Source organism: Pelophylax lessonae, assembly GCF_965119305.1.
Source record: "Pelophylax lessonae genome assembly, chromosome: 10".
In the NCBI taxonomy this organism is placed as follows: Eukaryota; Metazoa; Chordata; class Amphibia; order Anura; family Ranidae; genus Pelophylax; species Pelophylax lessonae.
Window position 1 is genome coordinate 219,070,659 of NC_138777.1, and position 21,213 is coordinate 219,091,871.

Sequence of the window (21,213 nt, forward strand, 5' to 3'; positions counted from 1 at the left end):
ATTGCACCATCTATTTTTTTCCATTCTGAAAGAACGACCTCTTTTAGAGCCTGGAAGCTGGATGGAGAGTGATGCTCAACTTGTCTCTTTAGAATTACCCATAGGTGTTCCCCAGTTGGGTTCAGATCAGAGGACATACTTGGCCACTGAATCACTTTCACCCGGTACTTCTTCAGAAATGCAACAGTGGCCTTAGATGTGTGTTTTGGATCATTGTTATGTTGGAAAATTGCACGGCAACCAAGGGTACGGAGCGATGGTAGCATCTTCTCTTTCAATATAGAGCAGTACATCTGTGAATTCATGATACCATCAATGAACATAACCTCCCGACACCATCAGCACTCATGCAGCCCCACAGAAGGACACTGCCACCACCATGTTTCACTGTAGGCACCATGTATATTTCTTTGTACTCCTCACCTTTGCGACGCCATACAGTTTTGAAGCCATCAGTTCCAAAAACATTTATTAACTAGTGGGCACTGATTTGCAGTACTAATTAACACTGATAGGGGGCACTGGTGGGCACTGATAGGTGGCACTGGTGGGCACTGATTAGAAGCACTAGAGGGCACTGATTTGCAGCACTGGTGATCACTAAGGGGACCGATGTCTCTATAACAGAAGCCGGTTAACAGCTTGCTTCTTTTCTTCACGCTGACAGAGTGAAGAAAAAAAAGCCGGAAATTGTGTCTCAGCCAAGCAGGAGGGAGAGTCCCTGACGACCAAGGCATTAGTGGATATCGCTGGATCGAGAGGGGGCTCAGGTAAGTATAATGGGGCTGAGGGGGGCTGCTGCACACAGAAGGTTTTTTTTTTTTTTTATCTTAATGCATAGAATGCTTTAAGATAAAAAAAAAAAAAAAAAAAAAACCTTCTGCCATTACAACCACTTTAAACCACTTAAGCCCCGGAGGATTTGGCTGCTAAAGGACCAGGGGTTTTTTTGCGATTTTTTACTGCGTTACTTTAACGGACAATTGCGCGGTCGTGCGACGCTGTACCTAAACGAATTTGACGTCCTTTTTTTCCCACAAACAGAGCTTTCTTTTGGTGGTATTTGATCACCTGTGCGATTTTTTGATCACGGGCTATAAACAAAAAAAGAGCGTAAATTTTGCAAAAATAACAATATTTTTCACATTTTTTTATATGAAATTCCCCAAAAAAAAAGTAAAAATCAAAATTTTTTAACATTTTTCGGCCAATTTGTTTTATGCTACCTATGTTTGGTAAAAAAAATCGCAAAAAGCGTATTTTGATTGGTTTGCGCAAAAGTTATCGCGTTTACTAACAAAGGGAAAGATTTTTGTCATTTTTGGTGTTTTTTTTTTTAACGCGTAATGGCGGCGATCTGCGATTTTTTTTTTCGGTACTGCGACATTGCGGCGGACAGATCGGACCCTTGACTGACATTTTTGACACTTTTGGGGGTACCAGTGACATTACTGCAGTAATCAGTGCTATACATATGCACTGTTACTGCAAAAATGACACTGGCAGGGAAGGGGTTAACTTTATTGGACAGGGAGGGGTTAAGTGTGTCCTAGGGGCGTGATTCTAACTGTGTAGGGACATTCCTATTGGTGTAAAAGCAAAGATCAACCGTTCTACATAGTAGAACGGACAGATCTTCACTTTTACACAGGGAGAACTGACAGGCAGCTTGTTTACACAAGCTGCTCTGTCTTTCTCCCTTCACAGGAGCGATCGCAGTGTGACCGGCGGACATCGAGTCCGCCGGTCACACGCACTGACTTGTCTGTGAACGAGCCGCGGCGGGCGCGCACCTCGGCGGGCGCGCGCCTCGGCGGGCGCGCGCGCGCCCGCGATAGGCTCGCAAGTCAGTGACAGGCGAGTGACGTACCGATACGTCACTCTGCCTGGCCGGGGCTGACCGCCGCAGTATATAGTCGTGCGGCGGTCGGCAACCGGTTAAGGAAGAGGGTTTTTGCCCTCAAAACATGTACCATGCACCATTGAAAACAATGTCAGAAGCTTCTAGCACTCCTGTTCCTCGTTCCAGCATCCTGTCTGGCTATGGCATTCTCCTCGTCTCTCTGTCCACCTGCAAGGTGATTAATGTGGTCAGTCTCTGGGTGGAGACCAAACCTGATTTAAGCAGCCAAGCCTGTAGTGTCATGCTTGTTATATTGCGTTTGTTGCATGTGTTCAAGCTGCCTGTTTGTCTGTCCTGCTCTCCTAGATTGGATTACCCTGTAGACGATTTTGGACCGGATATCGACTATTCTCCTAACTCTGCCTGCCTTGTACCCAGACTATCATTGAACCACTCTGCCTATCTGCCAACTGTAAGTACCTGTTTGCTTTGCCCAGTTAGTGCATGCCCTGGCATGGTGGCCAGGCACTATAGCAATGTGTTTAAGTCCTGGGGGGGAATCAAGTACCAATAGGCCTGCTTGCCTTAAGGGAAAGGGGGCTGCTATAGCTGAAGAACACAGAAGTTGTGCCATACTCTTTCCATTTTTCCATGATGGATTGAACGGTGCTCTAAGAGATGTTCAAAGCTTGGTATATTTTTTTAAACCCAAGCCTGCTTTAAGCTTCTCCACAACTTTATCCCTGACCTGTCTGGTGTGTTTCTTGGCCTTCATGATGCTGTTTGTTCACTAATGTTCTCTAACAAATCTCTGAGGGCTTCACAATACAGCTGTATTTATACTGAGATTAAATTACACACAGGCGGACTCTATTTACCAATTAGGTGACTTCTGAAGGCAATTGGTTCCAATGGATTTTAGTTAGGGGTATCAGAGTAAAGGGGGCTTAATGCAAATGCACGCCACACTTCACATATTTATTTGTAAAAAATTTTGAAAACCATTCATTATTTTCCTTTCACTTCACAATTATGAGCCACTTTGTGTTGGTTTATCACAGGGGTCTTCAAACTATGGCCCTCCAGTTGTTCAGGAACTACATTTCCCATCATGCCTAGTAGTCATGTCTGTGAATGTCAGAGTTTTGCAATGCCTCATGGGATGTGAAGTTCCGCAACAGCTGGAGGGCGGTAGTTTGAGGATCCCTGGTCTATCACATAAAATCCTAATAATATACATTTACGTTTTTGGTTGTAACATGACATGACAGGATGTGGAAAATTTCAAGGGGTATGAATACATTTTAAGGTACCGTAAGTGCCTTCTTCCCAATAGCTACCAATGTAAGTGCCTTCTTTCCAATAACCACCAATGTAAGGGCATTTGTTCCTACTGACCACCAATGTAGGCACTAGGCAGCATTTCTTTCCACTGAATACCAATATAAGGAGCATTCTTCCTATTGACCACCAATGTGGGGAGCATTCTTCCAACTGATCACCAATTTAAGGATCATTCCTTCCACTGACCACCAATGTAAAGAGGTATTTTTCTGACACTTATTGGAACTGTGGCTTTGATAAGCTCCAAAATGTCTTCAACATTACAGAACAAGTCCAGCTAAATGTGACTAGATACTACTAGATAAACGTAAGGAGGATTTTTTCCACCAGAGTAATTGGACTCTTCTACCAATTACCATTAATGTATAGGGGTCCTTCTCCCAAATGCTACCAATCTATGGGAATCTGCTTCCACTGACCATCTAAGTAAGACAGGTTTCATCTACCACCATTATCGGGGGCCTCTCGTAAATTACTGTTTATGCCAATGTGCCATGAGCTGTAGATAAAGTTATTATACTGATTCTCTGAGACCTAAAAGTTATATCAAGGATTCCTTTATCTTAAAACAGTTGAGAATGGCTTGCTGTGACTGTACTAACATTCACTATGAGTGAAAGACAGATAATTAATGGTTTGGATTGCTTCAAGTGGGACAGTAATATTTGTCAACCATCTCTTCATATAGAAATATGAAGATTTAATACCACCTTACACAGTGTATTCCATGTGCTTGCCTGTGAGACTTCCCTATTGTTTGTGTATTGGGAGTGAATGTGGATTGTGCCTGTCTCATTGTTAAATGTTAATGACCTCACATTGTTCTGTCTGCCTAAAGTAAGGCTTATTATGGGATGTATATGTGTATGTGGATTGGCTGCTAAGGGGGAGGGGGGATTGTTCCCTAGTGTATATCTTTGTGTACACTGTATGGGAGTGTAAAACTCTGTTTTCATTGGATTGTGAATGTCAGGGCCTGTTTTAAAGAAGGTCCACCTGGGCGGTAACCTTGTGGGGGAAAACTGTATAAAAGTCTGTTTCTTGTTCAATAAAGTTGAGTTATACTTCACCCTCAATCTAGAGTCCTGTCTCTCATTGGGGGAATATGCTACAAGGGATTGCTATGTCCTTCATACTCCCTTGGATAATCACTAAGCTCTTGCAAGAGCTTGTGTAAGAGCTTGTTCCTGCTGCACTCTCTGGGGAAAGAGAGGTTCACCCATGGGAACCTGGAGCCTTGTCGTAGGTTCAGGGTGGGTAGGAGACAGCGAGATCCCAACCAAGCTGCGGCGGTTCGTGGGGTCTGACGTGGTTATGGTGTCTGATGGAGTGCTTGGAGCCCTCGGGAAGCACTAGGAGCATCCGTCAACTGAGGTACCAGGTCGGTGTGCTGGTTGATCCGTTACACTTGCTTAGCCAGTAAATAACAAATAAATAGACAGCCTGCACAAGTAATAAAGTTAGGTTATGGGGGGAAAAGAACAACTTAGGGAAATAGACAAACTGCATCATTTTTTATTTTGCATCATTTTTTTTTTGTCTAAAAACTGAATTGCGTGAGCTGACCCTTTAAATCTATCATACCATATTTAAACACTATGAAACCATTGTACACAGGTGAGAATGATCATGATGTGAATAAACCCGGCCCTTATATAGCACAAGGTCAGTTAAATTACATTTAAAATAAATAAAATGCAAGTGCCTCACATAAAAACGTTCACTGCCAGAAGATGTTCAAGGTCAAAGGCTTCAGCGTGAGCTTAATATACTTCGCTGCCCATGAACAGCTGCTGCATTGGCTAACAGTTCGTAATCCTCTTTAGAAGAATCAGGAAATTCAATATCTATAGAAGAATGTGCATCCGTCCGTGAATGGGTCCAATCCCTTTGTGTCATGTTTGGGTGGAGTTGGCTTGGAAGGATCATTGTAATTTTCCAGTACATTCATTCCTGATGCTAAATAGAATACATAAATACACTATAAACAAATATGAATAATAAATAGAACACAAACCTAATATGTAACTAAATGATCTGTCCCCTCCTCCCCATCTGATTTAACCCTATAATTGCCATTCTACTGTGCCACAATCATGAGCATTGCATGCCTATCTGGTTGTGGCACAGCCCCCTAGAACTGCATAAGTTGCATTTGGCAGCAGCACAACCTGCTAAAAGTAACTAAAGGCCCGTACACGCGTACCGATTGTCGGCCGAAAAGATTCGGCCGATGACCGATCGGCCGATTGTAGGCTTGTTAGTATGATGCTTCCGACAGCCAACAGCGCACTTTCGGCCGAACAGAATCTGTCGTGCAAGCATTAAAATTTTTGTATGCCGACACCAGAGCGGCCGATTGTTCGCCAGTCATTACAGAATTTGGCCGACAGACAGCAGATTTGCAAGACTGGGCATGCTCAGAAAAGAAAAAACACAGGGAAAGTTAACCATCACATGACATCACTTCTGCAGTCGGCTGTTGTTGGCCGACAAAATTCTTGTGCAGTCTTTTGCACTTTTCAGCGGACACGACAGCCCAGGGACAAAAGACGGCCGATCGGTCGGCCGGCGATCGGTACGTGTGTACGAGGCATTACTTTTTCCGTTTTGCAGTGGCTGTTGTATATGTACAGCCAGGGGAGGACTGGTCCAGGGGGCAGGGGGGCAATTTCCCCCTGGGCCTCTCTGATGTCCTGTAAAAAGGCTGCACCGCTTCTGCCACAGACATGCCTAAAGGATCCCTGGTGAAGAGAAGTAAAAAGTCTCTGCCATTGACCTACTGAGTGCGGGATGAAGACAAGGACAGAGCGCAGGGCTCCCTCCCCAGCATGGATGGTGTAAACTGTGTCTGAGCAGAGGCGGGTTCCATGCCCCCACTTGAGACTCTCCTCCCCTGGCCAGCCCCAACCAAACTGATCCAGCTCCCCCCAACCGCCCCCTGCTGGCCAGGTTAGGAACCCAGATTCAGCCGGTGAGTAGAGAGTACTTGGAGCAGGGCTTCAGCCTGGAATGGGGGGGGGGGTCAGGAGGAAGATGGGAGGAGGGAGAGGGGGGGCATAAGCCTCTGGTTTGTAGTTTCCCCCTGGGCTGAAAGTTGCCAGTCAGCCCCTGTGTACAGCAATGAGCAGCTATATCTTAGTGTTTAGACAGGTCAGGGGCAGAAAAACAGTGGCTCAACCACTGAAGAGAAGGTTCTGCCTAATGTCATCCTAAATCTGGAGCTTTTTTTTTTTTTTGGAAACACAATTTACCTTTAAACAGTCTTTAATTGCTCGACTTTTTATTTTGTCTTTCCATGCACTGTACTGAAGACCGTTTGCTAAATAAACTTTACAATGTCCTTCTGGTACCGGTGATCTTAAGGTCATGTTGATTAGAGCAGTAACAGTAATTATGCAGTCCAGTGAGCATCAGAACGTTGGAGAGGAAACACACTATCTCCTTAGAATACTTTTTATCTATCTGCTTCTGTTGCCTCAAAACAATCAATGTTTAACGCTTATTAAAGTCTGTACCATGTCTGCATGTTATTTACAATAGTCAGCATCAAAGAGCTACTGGGAAATAAGCACAAGGTCCTACAATCGCTTAATTTACTATTTTCACCAATTAAATAATAAAATGTATAATAATAAAATGCTTTAATATTAATATGTTTTTATATTTGCACAGCCCTCAAAAAAATTACTGTATTGTGTCTATACTGGAGAGGATACAGCAGTGTAGAACTATCAGCAGGACATTTTTGAAGAGTAAGGCTGGGTCTAAATTTACTAGAGATCTGGAGCACAGGCAAGATCTTTACTACAAGATGCTGGTGAAAATACAGCAGTGTAAAATTGGCTAGCAGCTAACCATTTGAAAGTGATTGTAAAGTCTATTGTTTTTTTAAAATAACAAACATGTTATATTTACCTGCTCTGTGCAGATGGGCTCAGGTAAGTATTAGGGGGGGTTAAGAGGGGCTGCTGCACACAGAAAGTTTTTTTTATTATTATTCTAATGCATAGAATGCATTAAGATAAAAAAAACAAAAAAAAAAAAAAACTTCTGCCTTTACAATCCCTTTAAAGAGCAAGGCTAGGCCTAAATTTACTAGAGCAACAGAAAGAGAAGGGAGCACTTCTGTTCTGATTGTCTCATTTTTTTTCTTTTAACCGCTTGCCGACTGCGCACAGTATATTTACTGCGGCAGTCGGCCCCGGCCAGGCAGAGTGACGTAGGTCTACGTCGCTCGCCTGTCACTCCTTCCAGAGCCAATAGCGGGCGGGCGCGCGCCCGCTGAGGCGCGCGCCCGCCTCGGCTCGTTCACGGAGGAGTGCGGGAGTGTGACTGGTGGACCCGATGTCCGCCGGTCACACTACGATCGCCGGTACAGCGGGAGAAAGACAGAGCGGCTTGTGTAAACAAGCCACCTGTCAGTTCTCCCTGTGTAAAAGTGAAGATCAAACAGTTCTACTATGTAGAACTGTTGATCTTTGTTTTTACACTAGTAGACCTGTCCCTGCAAAGTTAGAATCACGCCCCTAGGACACACTTAACCCCTCCCTGTCCAATACTGTTAACCCCTTCCCTGCCAGTGTCATTTTTGCAGTAACAGTGCATATATATAGCACTGATTACTGCAGTAATGTCACTGGTACCCCCAAAAGTGTCAAAAATGTCAGTCAAGGGTCCGATCTGTCCGCCGCAATGTCGCAGTACCGCAAAAAAAATCGCAGATCGCCGCCATTACTCGTTAAAAAAAAAAACACCAAAAATGACAAAAATCTTTCCCTTTGTTAGTAAACGCGATAACTTTTGCGCAAACCAATCAAAATACGCTTTTTGCGATTTTTTTTTACCAAACATAGGTAGCGTAAAACAAATTGGCCGAAAATTTTAAAAAATTTTGATTTTTACATTTTTTTTGGGGGGAATTTCATATAAAAAAAAGTGAAAAATATTGTTGTTTTTGCAAAAATTACGCTCTTTTTTTGTTTATAGCGCGTGATCAAAAAATTGCACAGGTGATCAAATACCACCAAAAGAAAGCTCTGTTTGTGGGAAAAAAAGGACGTGAAATTCGTTTAGGTACAGCGTCGCACGACCGCGCGATTGTCCGTTAAAGTCACGCAGTAAAAAATCGCAAAATAACCCCTGGTCTTTTAGCAGGAAAATCCTCCGGTGGTAAAGTGGTTAAATAACAATCATGTTATACTTACCTCCTCTGTGCAGATGGGCTAAGGTAAGTATTAGGGGGACTAAGTGGGGCTGCTGCACACAGAAAGTTTTTTTTTAATCTTAATGCATAGAATGCATTAGGAAAAAAAACTTCTGCCTTTACAATCCCTTTAAAGAGCAAGGCAAGGCCTAAATTTACTAGAGACATGGAGCACAGGCAGGAGCAGGAGCAGGAGCAGTACAAGATAGTGGTGAGGATACAGCAGTGTAAAACTGCCTATCAGCAGGACAATTTTGAAGGGCAAGGCTAGGCTTATATTTACTAAAGACAAAGAGCACAGACAGTAGACATGTGCAGAACAGAAACATTTTTTTGTTTCGGACAGATTCGTTATGTTACTAATTTCCTTCAGTTTTGGAATTAATTTTGTTTGTTTAGTTTAGTTTAGTTTTCGTTCAATTTTGTTTGGTTTATATTAAATATCATTTAATTTATTCATTTATTATTTTCTAACTAATTCTAACTTTTCAGAACGATTAGAATTTGGATTGGTCGAAAAACGATGGACCGATTCGAATTCTGTGTGAAGAAAAAGCTGGTTGTTAAGCAGCGGACCGCAGGACAATTTTAAAGCCCAAGTCTAGTCCTAAATTTACTAGAGACATGGAGCACAGGCAGGAGCTTTACTACAAGATACTGAAGAGGATACAGCAGTGTAAAATCAGCTAGCAACAGGACAATTTTAAAGAGCAAGGCTAGGCCTAAATTTACTAGAGACAAAGAGCACAGATAGGGGTTTTTGTACAATATACTGAAGAGGATAAAAAATGGCTAGCAGCAGGACAATATTAATCACTTGCTTACCAGGCCAATTCTGACATCTTTCACATACATGCGAAAATCTCCTTTTCTTTTTATTTGCTATAAAATTACTTAGAACCCCCAAACATCATATATATATATATATATATATATAAATACAGTATATATATATATATATATATATATATATATATATATATATATATTTTTTTTTTGGGGGGTTTTTTTGGGTTTTTTTTTAGCAGAGGCCCTATAGAATAAAATGTGCTTTCATTTTTTTTTCAATATTTATTATTTCCTTTATCGTCATTTCCAGTTTTCGAGGTCATAGGGAGGAAGGAACAATATTAGTTCCTCTCTCTCTGTGTAGTGCCACCATCCCCGCCAGTCGCATCACTCCTGGGTTCCGTGATCACACGTCAGAGCCCTGCAATCGCTCGATTTATTCTCCCTGGAGAAGAGACGTCTGAGGGGGGACATGATAGCGATTTATAAATATCTTAATGGGGATCTCAGCTTAGAAGAAAAGCTGTTCATTCGAAGGAATTGCATGAGGACTCGAGGACATACAATGCGATTGGAGGAGAAGCGTTTTAACCTCGGGCAACGAGGAGGATTCTTTACTGTTAGGGTTACAAGATTGTGGAATTGTCTGCTACAAGAGGTGGTTTCTGCTGGTAGTATGGTGGCTTTCAAAAGACTCTTAGACTTACATCTCAAGGATCAGGACATTAAGGGCTATGTTAGATGATTATAGCCACACACACCTATACAGGTTGAACTGGATGGACTGTTGTCTTTATTCAACCTCACCTACTATATAACTATGTAATGGGCCAGTGGATCTCACCTACCTCCTCTTGAGGACAGACAATCCATATAAACATCACTCTCTTCAAATTCCAACTAGGTGTATCTATTTGTGTGCCCCCATGCCATCTGATTATCATTTGAAACTGTATGCAGAGACTCTGTAGGTGCACCTATGATGTTGCTGGCCTGCTACATTAGGGTTAGCATCAGTGCTTGTACAAAACCATTCTTACTCCTTCCTTGTGTGTCCTATGTGCTTCTGATGCTAGTTTATCCTGATTAGTTCTCTGGTTGAGGTGAGGATTCCTTTTGATCTGTTAACTTGTCCATTACCAACTCCCCTGGACCTCTCTCTTGTAATTTGACCACATGTGTCTGCCACCTTCCTCAAACCAGATTTCAATTGCATCCTAATGAATTCGATTTTTGCTCTATCAATCAATTGCCACCAGTGAAGTGAACCTTGGGGCAGTAACTTGCTAGCTTCAAAATAGTCTTTGGTGGGGCCAAGGTTGAAGACTAGGCATTTTTCAGACTCTCTACGCAGCTTTACAACTGATGGCCACCCTCCTCAAAACTCCAACCAGACTTCAACCTCATCCTAATGACTTATCTTTTTGCTGGACCAATTCATTGTCACCAGTGAGGTGAACCTTGGAGCAGTAACTTGATAGCTTCAACATGGTCAATTTTAACTCACTTTGGTTAGGCCAAAGTTAAAGACCAAGCTCTCTTCAGACTTTGTACCCAGCTCTACAACTGGCGGCCAGGGGGCTTTACTGCTATCCTTGAATACAATTCCAAACCAAGCTAATGGAGCATTTGACAAATGTGTGGGATTTATTCTATTCATCAACTAATGTAGAAAATTTCAGAGTTAAACAATGGCAGCAATATGAGCTGACATGAGTACAAAGAGTCCTTTAAAAGCAAAGTTCAGGGGTGGTTCTGGTGCTGAATGGGAATATGGATGCATATTGATGTGTTAAGACTCTCAACTGTGAATTTACAAGTTGGGAACCCGAATAAACCTCAATTCTTTTTGAAATTCTTTGCTCTGTAGACATAACTCGCTGACATAAATTGAAAGTTGGGTTATAATAGTTCATGGATTATTTTTTTTACTCTATTACTCTTAGTCAAGCACAATTTAATTTTCTTTTTTTCATTTAATTTGAAAAGCTTTGACTAACACTTTAGATGTCATATAATTCTGTTACTGCAGAGGCCTTAACAGGACATGTATGTATTCTAATCACTATTTTTCCCATTTAAAGCTCTATGGTCTTCATAAGTATTCAGAAAGAGAACACAGATGTGTACACAGAGTTTTAAAAGACTTTAAAGTATAACAAAAGTTTTGGATAGAGTTGAGTGGTTTTAGAACCCCTGTTAGGTCCTTATTACTTTATGTGCCCCCTCCCCCCCATTAAGGAGATTCACTCTCACTTTCTGTCCTGTTTACCACTATCATTGAGAATGGAAGAAAAGACCAGATTTTGGGTTAGCCCAAGAACAATAACAGAAACTTTCTAATAGGGACACTAGCTCTGGTGACAACCAAGGATTTCCCTACTTTTGAGGGATTTCCTCTCACTACCTATTTTTGGCTATGGGACAGAAAGTGAAGGGAAATCTCCCCAATTGGACCTTACTCTATCCAAAATAACATGTTGGAGGGGGGGGGGTTGCTAAAACAGGTGCACCCAGAATCTGGTGCAGCTGTGCATAGTAACCAATCAGCTTTTAACTTCAGCTTGCTCAATTAAGCTTTAACAATAAAACCTGGAAGCTGATTGGTTACTATACACAGCTGCACCAGAATCACCAGTTTTAGTAAATCTCTCCCATTAGGTCTCGGTGATGGAACGCTCAGCATATGTTATCAACGTCAGCATTGCCAGACATCTTGAAGGTGTTTTTAATGCAAACCACAAACCATTGCAAGGTACTGTGCATGGAATCTTTTCCAGAAGAAGTGATCTTCATTTAAAATTCCCCTGCCATAAACCTCCTGCAGGGTGATTCGGCTATGCTGGATTTAAGATGGTCTTCAGCAATGACAACATAGAGCTTATTGATAACCAAAATAGCGTGACAATATATTCAATATAGCAGGGGGCAATATAATATATGAGCATACACAAGTAGAATTTTATTGAAAATTGTTTGCTTTTAATAACATTCATTCTATTTTTTAATGGTTAGTGGGGTCAAATTAGGGTTTGTTTTCAACTGCACCAATAAAACGTTTTTCGAAGGAGCACGATGGAAAATTTTTATTGAACAAACAAATTGTGCTCTTGTGTTTGTGCCCTTTATTTCGGAAAGCCTATTGAATGAAAAATTCAAAAAAACTGAATGTTAAAAACAAACCACATTTTTAAGTCATTAAATGTGCTGAGAACTTTGTGTTGAGAATTTCGTACAAAAATTTGTTGGAAAATCTAGTAGGGTATGGCCAGGTTTAGGGTGAAATCCCCCACCCCCCCCCCACCCTGCTTTGGGAGATTTCCTAAAGCTTACACCAAAGGTACACAGACAGCAAAAAACAAAAAAATCTGCCAAGGGTTTTAGCCCCTCGCTGACTCTATCCAAAATGGAGTTGAATATTTGGCTATAGATCATGAAACATCTTTCTATAAAGGAGTAATTTTTCATACATTTGAAATGTTTGTAAGCTTGAATACAACCCAAATTCCAAAAAAAGTTGGCACGCTGTGTAAAATCTACATAATAACAAAATGCAATGATTTCCAAATCTCATAAAAAACATATTTTATTCACAATAGAAAACAGAAAATATATCAAATGTTGAAACTGAAAAAAATGTATCATTTTAGGAAAAAAGAAGGTCATTTTGAAATTGATGGCAGCAACACATCTTAAAAAAATTGGGACAGGGCAACAAAAAGCTGGCAAAGTAAGCGGTACCAACAAGAAAGAGCTGGAAAAACATTTTGCAACTAATTATGTTCATTGGCAACAGGTTAGTAACATGATTAGATATAAAAAGGTCATCTTAGAGAGTCAGAGTGTCTCAGAAGCGTTGTCTTTTGGGAATAAAATATGGGTTAAATTCTGTTTTTATGTAGATTTTACACTGCGGCTTAACTTTTTGGAATTGGGGTTTATTTTGATGAGTTTAGTACTTATAAGCAAATTTGTGGAATTGATACATCACATATATACACTGCTCAAAAAAATTAAAAGAACTCTTTTTAATTAGAGTAGAGTCACATAATCTCCCGGGAAATCGATATGGTCAGTTAAGTAGCAGAGGGGGCTGGTAATCAATTTCAGCTGCTTTAGTGCTAATGAAATTAACAACAGGTGCACATCAACAATGAGACGACTTCCAAAACAGGAATGGTTTTAGAGGTGGAGGTCACTGACATTTTTTTCCCTACTCATCTTTTCTGACTGTTTTTCACTAGTTTTGTGTTTGGTTAGGGTCAGTGTCACTACTGGTAGCATGGGGGGATACCTGGACCCAATAGAGGTTGCACATCAATACGTGCCATTGCCAGAAGGTTTGTTGTGTCTCCCAGCACAGTCTCAAGAGCATTGAGGAGATTACAGGAGACAGGCAGTTACTCTAGGAGAGCTGGACAGGGCTGTAGAAGGTCCTTAACCCATCAGCAGGGCCGGTATCTGCTCCTTTGAGCAAGGAGGAACAGGATGAGCACTGCCAGAGACCTACAAAATGACCTCCAGCAGGCCACTGATGTCAATGTCTCTGACCAAACAATCAGAAACAGACTTCATGAGGGTGGCCTGAGGGCCCGACGTTCTCTAATGGACCCTGTGCTTACTGCTTGGCACTGTGGAGCTTGAATGGCATTTGCCATTGAACACCAGAATTGGCAGGTCTGCCACTGGCGCACTGTGCTTTTCACAGATGAGAGCAGGTTCCCCCTGAGCACATGTGACAGACGTGAAAGGGACTGGAAAAGCTGTGGAGAATGTTATGCTAACAATCCAACCACAATGTGTACACCGCTCAGGCAATCAGTAGGTTGCTGACCACTGCAGGTGCTCACCCTGGCTCGCCACCGAAGATACAAATGAAGAAAGGAAGATGATGGCTCACCGCAGTGAAGTCAAAATCTTAGAAGTTCTTTATTATCACAATGCCAGATAAAAACACAGGAACATAGATCCCCAGAATTAGCAGGTCTGCCACTGGCACCCTGTGCTTTTCACAGATGAGAGAAGGTTCACCATGAGCACCTGTGACAGACGTGAAAGGGTCTTGAGAAGTTTTTGAGAACATTACGCTGCTTGTAACATTGTTAAGCATGACCAGTTTGGTGATGAGTCAGTGATGGTCTGGGGAGGCATATCCATGGGGGGGGACACACAGACAGGCTAAACAATGGCACACTGGTAGGGTTAGGTTTCGGTATGAAATCTTTGGACCCATTGTCAGAACATACGCTGGTGCAGTGGGTCCTGGGTTCCTCCTGATGCACAACAATGCCCGGGCTAATGTGGCGAAAGTATGCAGCCAGTTCCTGGAGGATGAAGGAATTGATACCATTGAATGGCCCCCATTGAACGGCCTGACCTAAATCCAATAGAAGTAGCCTATGTAATTTTTTGGCTGTGATATTATTACATTTTGAGGACACATATACATTATTACCATAGTTTGTCATAATTATGTTACTAACAGCACATATTTGCATTCTAGAAAATAACAGTGCCCATTGCTGCACCTCCGAAGAAGGACTCTACAGTATCAGTCCGAAACATGTTAGGTGTCTACACATGATGTATGGCAGCCAGCCTGATGAAATATAGGTGGCCGCACAATTGCCATACTCTCCGTGATGTAACGGGTACAATTTTTTTTTATATGTATCTGTTTTCTAGATGGATGTAATGTTTATATGTCTTTCCATATATTTTTATCATCTAACAATAAAAACAATTTTTTACTATGTTGGACTGTCTCTAAAGTCCATGAGGGGTCTTTGATGCAGTTTTCTGCAGTCTGCTGCATAATTTTTTCACTGTTTTGAATTGTCATTCAATTCATCCCTCTGCAGGTTGATCATTTTTGTGGATTGTTGCATCCTTTCACTCCTAAGTCCTATCACATTACCCAGTCCATATCAATATAGATATCCAGCATGTGATTTTTCCCCATTGAGATCTGATGTGTTTTCAAAGTGTTCCTTTCATTTTTTTGAGCAGTGTATATACAGTGCTCACCATAACTTAGTACATCCTTTTATGAAAAGTAAGATTTTAATCAATATCTCAATGAACACAAGAACAATTTCCAAAACTTTGACAAAACCGAGTTTTATAGAACATTTGTTTAGTTCATTACATGAAAATAAGGTTAATGATATTGCTTAGATTACAAAAGCTTCAGATTTAATCAAATTAGTTGATGCAAAAATGAATACACCCCACAACAAAAACTACTACATCTAGTATTTTGTATGACCTCTGTAATTTGTTAAAACATCACTAAGTCTTCTAGGCGTGGAAAGAATAAGTTGGCGACATATTGCAACATCCACAGTATCTTTTTTCATTCTTCAAGAACGACCTCGTATAGAGCCTGGAAGCTGGATGGAGAGTGATGCTCAACTTGTCTCTTCAGAATTGATCAGAGTGATGGTAGCATCTTTTCTTTCAATATGGAGCAATACATCTGTGAATTCATGATACCATCATGCAATGCAGCTCCCCGACACCGCCGCACTAATACAGCCCCATAGAAGGACACTGCTAACACCATGTTTTACTGTAGGCGCCATGCATTTTTCTTTGTACTTCTCACCTTTGGGACACCATACAGTTTTGAAGCCATCAGTTCCAATAACATTTATCTTGGTCTCAGTCCCAGTAGTCTTCTTTTTCAGCATGGGCTCTTAAAACCTTTTGTGCATGGGCTTTAGGAGAGGCTTCCTTCCTGGACGACACCCATGCATGCCATTCCTCTGCACTGCACTGTGCCGTATTGTGTCACGGGAAACCATCACCCCAGTTTGGTTTTCTACTTCTTTAACTAACTGCAGTGAACTTGCATTGCGATTTTCTTCAACCCTTCTCATCAGAAGATGCTCCTTCCGAGATGTTAACTTCTGTGGGTGGCCTGGACACCTCTGTGAGATGGTTACAGTTCCATCTTTGTTTTTTGTATCACTTTTGCTACAGTATTCTGACTGATAAGTAAAGCTTTTGGCTGATCTGCTAATAGCCTTTACCTTTCTTGTGTAAAGAAATTATTTTCTTTCTCAAGCCTTGTGACATTTCTCTTCCATGTGGTGCCATTGCTGATGAAATGGGAGGGTTTTCTTTGTTAGGCAGTGGTGGCCTGTCCATACAGGGCGCAGGGGCGCTTCCCCACCTACTCCATGTGACCTGTCCCTAATCTACATGCAGGGCGCCGGATGCATAGCTGTCAATGTTTTTTTTTTTAAGCACATGATTAGAGCCCAGGGCTCTAATTGGCTTAAAAAAAGGGTGGGCTCAGGGTACAGGGCGCAGGGCACAGGGTACTGCATCCTGAGCCAACCCACTTGTGTGACAATAGCACATAAATAATCACTATCACTGATTCTCCTCCTGGCCAATCAGGAAGCGAGTGCTGTGACCCGATTGGCAAGGGAGATTTAGGACTCCCGGCGAATCGGGTCTCCGGATCCAATTCTTGTTTGGCCAGGAGGAGAAGCAATGGCTCCTGAGTGAGAAGCAGCAGCAGCCCTACCATCTGCCTCCTAAGGTAAGGAGGCCTCTGATCGCCTCCTTCCCATCTGTCTCCCACGGGGGGGGGGGGGGCATTGGTTTTGGTTTTGGTCATTGGCATTGGTTTGCTACCCCCCCCCCCCCAAATATTGAACGGCAGCCACCACTGTTGTAAGTAGCGCCCTTTTATAATAAACTGTCTGCTGGACACCTGTTTAAAGAATAATTACTCACCTGTAGTTGAATTCTTGGTAATTTGGTTTTTGATGTCTAAAATGTAGCTCTGCTCCAAAGACTCTCATTGGGATGTATTCATTTTTGCAACATGGTCTTGAATGAATGTGTTAGGAAAAATACTTTTTTGTATGTGCAAATGAACAGATCTTGGTTGCAATCAATAGCCCGCATTTGTGGGAGTATTTTGTAGTACAGTGTCCCATAGAAAATGTTGATTCTGAAAGGAAAGCAAAGGTTTTCTGAAAAATCTGGCAAAGCAATCTACCTAAACCTAACATTTAGGTATGGTAATTTTCATATAGTTACATTTGTGCAGCTTGGATCAATGTGCTGTAAGTGTGTAGTGTGTATGTGCCATGCCTGTGGGATCCCTGTGGAAACTGAAAATCAAAGGTAGTAGTCACTGCTACTACAGTGATCTTCACTAGCTTCCAGGTCCCATGACAAGCAGCTGTAAAAATTCCATACCTGGAATTCAGCTTAAGAAAACAAATATATAAAAGTCGCACACAATGGAGTATATTCAGTAAGCTGTATGAGTTACTTAACGGTTTGGAATTTTGTGTAACAATTGTTTTCTCACCATAACCTTCAATTCTTGATCCCCACTCTTTAATAGGTGCACTGTCATACCATCGCATGCAATGGTTTTTAAACTACGTGACCTAAGTCCTATGGATTTTTGTTTTGTTTTGCATGAAGCATTATTCTATATGGTAGACAGCAGGCTTGGAATGAATTCATTTTCTTCAGAACCATACAATAGTCATCAGCCAGAAGCTAGCAGTGTTACAAAGGTGGAAAAGCACACACACACAAAGAAAAAGCCAAGAAATATTGTTTAAAAATCCCTACTATGTACCAGCAATTATAATGCGCACTGGAAATAAAGATATGTGGAAAATATATTTTTTTTTGAGAATGTAAAAATGTTACTTCGTGCAGTGGGGAAAATGCTGCATATGTAACCCCTGTTTCTTCTAGATTAGTGAATGAAGTGAAGGTGTCCTGACTTCCATTATCCAAAACTCCTAGCAAAACGAGTCTCTAAATTAGGATAAAAAGTTTACTGCAGTTTAGGGCTGGATGACTCATACAGGACTCTGGTGCCTCGCCCTGGTTCTGGAAGGTTGGAGAAACTTCTGGAAACTGGAGGGCAGAGGACAGGAAGGTTGATTTGCATACTTAGGGGAGTTTGGTAAATTCTCCCCAGGTGGTGGACCTGGCATGGTGGCTAAGCCAGCCCTTAAAGCGGTTGTAAACCTAAAATAAAAAAAACAAAACAAAAAAAACCTGCAAGACAAAGGCATAATGACCTAGTATGCATCGCATACTAGCTCATTATGAATTACTTACCTTAGAACAAAGCCCCAACATGGACCCCGGACACCGCTGCGGGCGCTGACATGATCCCATGGCTCTTCCGGGTTCAGCGGCTCCGCCGGAGCCGCGATGACGTCACATGCGCGCGGGAGTCATTTTCCGGCAAGCTCCCGACAAGGGAAGCTGAAGGTCCGCCGGACCTTCAGAGCGCATGCGCCGCTAGCGTGAGCGGCTGCATGCACTGCAAATATCTCCTAAACCGTGCCGGTTTAGGAGATATTAATTGTACCTACAGGTAAGCCTTATTATAGGCTTACCTGTAGTTAAAAGTTTTAGTTTACCGCTTTAAATATGAATGAGTTATGCTGGCTGGGAGTCGGTGGAAGATGGAGTGCTGAGGAGACTGTTGGTGGCCCTTGAGGAGAACCCCTGCCCAGGGGGGCTCTGCCTTGGCCTCGCTCGGGAGGATTCTGACAGCATCATGATTTAAAATTAATCTTGTCCTAAGAGGTCGCAAGAGCAAAGAGGACAGTGTGAGTACATCATCATGGTCAGGAATTTACAAGGGGAAAGCCTGTCAGATGTAGAAGGCATTTTTGGAAGACAGTGTTAAATATTTCCTTTACCTTGCCCTGAGAGATCTTCAGTAGCAGCCAGGTGGGCTAGTGAGGAAGCAGCCAGGTGTACTGGTAGTTCCTGCGGTCAGTGGAACTGGGAATCAGTGTCTACAGTGGAGTTGGAGTTACTCTTGTATGCAGGGGTGGACTGATAACTCATGGGGCCCCCCGGGCAATCGGAGATCATGGGGCCCCCTGTGTCCACACTAAAGCCACACAAAGCCCCACCTACAAATTGCAGCTCAGCCACATAGAGTGGGCATTTAAATATCTACCACAGCATAGCCTGCATGGAAGTTCCTGGCTTCTTTCTGTAGTGTGTAGCCTCTCATGGGGCCCCCTACTGACCCTGGGCCCTCGGGCAGTGCCCAAATCCCCGAATGGTCAGTCCGCCCCTGCTTGTATGCAACCTACAGCATTTGTATGTTACTTTCCAAAGGGAATGAGAGTTCCAAGTCCTTAAGGGGCTTTTGCTTTTCCTATCAGAGACTGTCAGCAGTCGGGAGTGAGATTACTCTTGGGTTGTACATAGAGAAGAAGATGAGACAAATCAGAGTTGTAAATAGGGAGGTTTTGTTGCTATCAAGTTGGGCATCCCACAATTTCTATTTTCCATCCAAGATATTACCCCTAGTAAAACATAAAAACCAAGCTCAAAGACTAATCCTTGTGTCTGGAGAAAGTGTGGAGAATAATTGTTGCCTGGCTGTGTAGGAGCGGGGAACCAAATCACCAACGGCTCCTTAGGAGGCGAGCGCTACACACGTGATTGAGCACGTGATTGAGCACTTTGAAATTCACTTTTCAAAGTGAATTTTTACCACATTCAGAAAACTAAAGCTGCCCATAGATTTTTTAAATTTAACCGCTTGCCGACTGCCGCACGACTATTTACGTCGGCAGTCAGCCCCTCACAGGCAAAGCGATGTAGGGCTACGTCGCTAGCCTGTGAGGCTTTAGGGAGCGAGCGCGCGCCGCTGGAGGCGCGGACACAGACCCCCCCCCGCGCGTGTGCACGGCGGACCCGAAGTCCGCCGGGCACTCGCGATCTTCCGTTACACCGGAAGAAAGGCAGGCGGCTAATGTAAACAAGCCGCCTGTCATTCTTCCCTGTGTAAGAATGGAGATCACACGGTTCTGCTATGTAGGACTGTTGATCTCTGTTCTTACACTAGTAGCCACAGCCAATCACAGTTAGTAACACGCCCCTGGGGACACACATAACCCCTCCCTCTCCAATAAAGTTAACTCCTTCACTGCCAGTGTCATTTTTACAGTAACAGTGCATATGTATAGCACTGATTACTGCAGTAATGTCACTGGTAACCCCAAAAGTGTCAAAAATGTCAGTCAAGGGTCCGATCTGGTCAGGAAGGGGGTAAAATCTTCCGGGGCTTAAGTGGTTAACCTGCCAGTTTAACAAAAAATTTTTTAAAAAAAGGCCCGATTTCCCCATCCTCCCCCTGAGCTATTGTTATCTGAAAGTGGGAAAACTTCTTTTGAACTGAGATTAAAGAGTGAAGGCACTGACCAGAGGTCAGAAACTGAGGGTACTGACCAGGGGTCAGAGAGTGAAGGCACTGACCAGAGGTCAGAAACTGAGGGCACTGACCAGGGGTCAGAGAGTGAAGGCACTGGCCATAAGTCAGAAAGTGAGGGCATTGACCATAAGTCAGGGAGTGAAGGCACTGACCAGAACTGAGAGAGCGAGGACAAGGTGACAAGGATCTTGAGAGTACAACTTTGCTACAGGATAATTTTACCAGTTCATGTTCTAAGGGGATGCAATCAGTTTATCTCTTGGATCAGGAAAGAATTATGGATGTCAGGGTACCTACAAATCCGTCCAATTCTGATAAAGAAAGCATTTGTTCATTTGTGATCAATACTGCTGCCAATGCTTATTGACTGTTGAGATCTAGTTTGGGTCTCCATGAAGTATAGAATGGGGTGGGGGATAGCGGGGTTCATACATCCACTTTTCACCAATGTTGGTATAAGGTTGGATTTTTTCAACCTCTGTTCTTCGGCTTTCTTTTATGTTGAAAACAAAGGCCAAAGTTACCTTTTTTGTTATACCTCATTTAACCTCCTCAGTGTTCACATTCTCGCAAATTAAAATTTAATCAGGGATGTTCGAACGGCCTGTACTCGGAGACTCGTTGGAATACTTTCCCTTGTAATAAGGCAGAACTTCTACTGGACTGGAAGGATTGAGTTTTCTGTCTTCTTGTTAAAGATTTAAACTGCGTTGGTGAAATGGAAAAATCTAATTGTTTCCGTCTGTTGCTGTAACTGTCTGAAGAAAAGTTTTGCTTGTCTTTGCTTAATAATCTCTA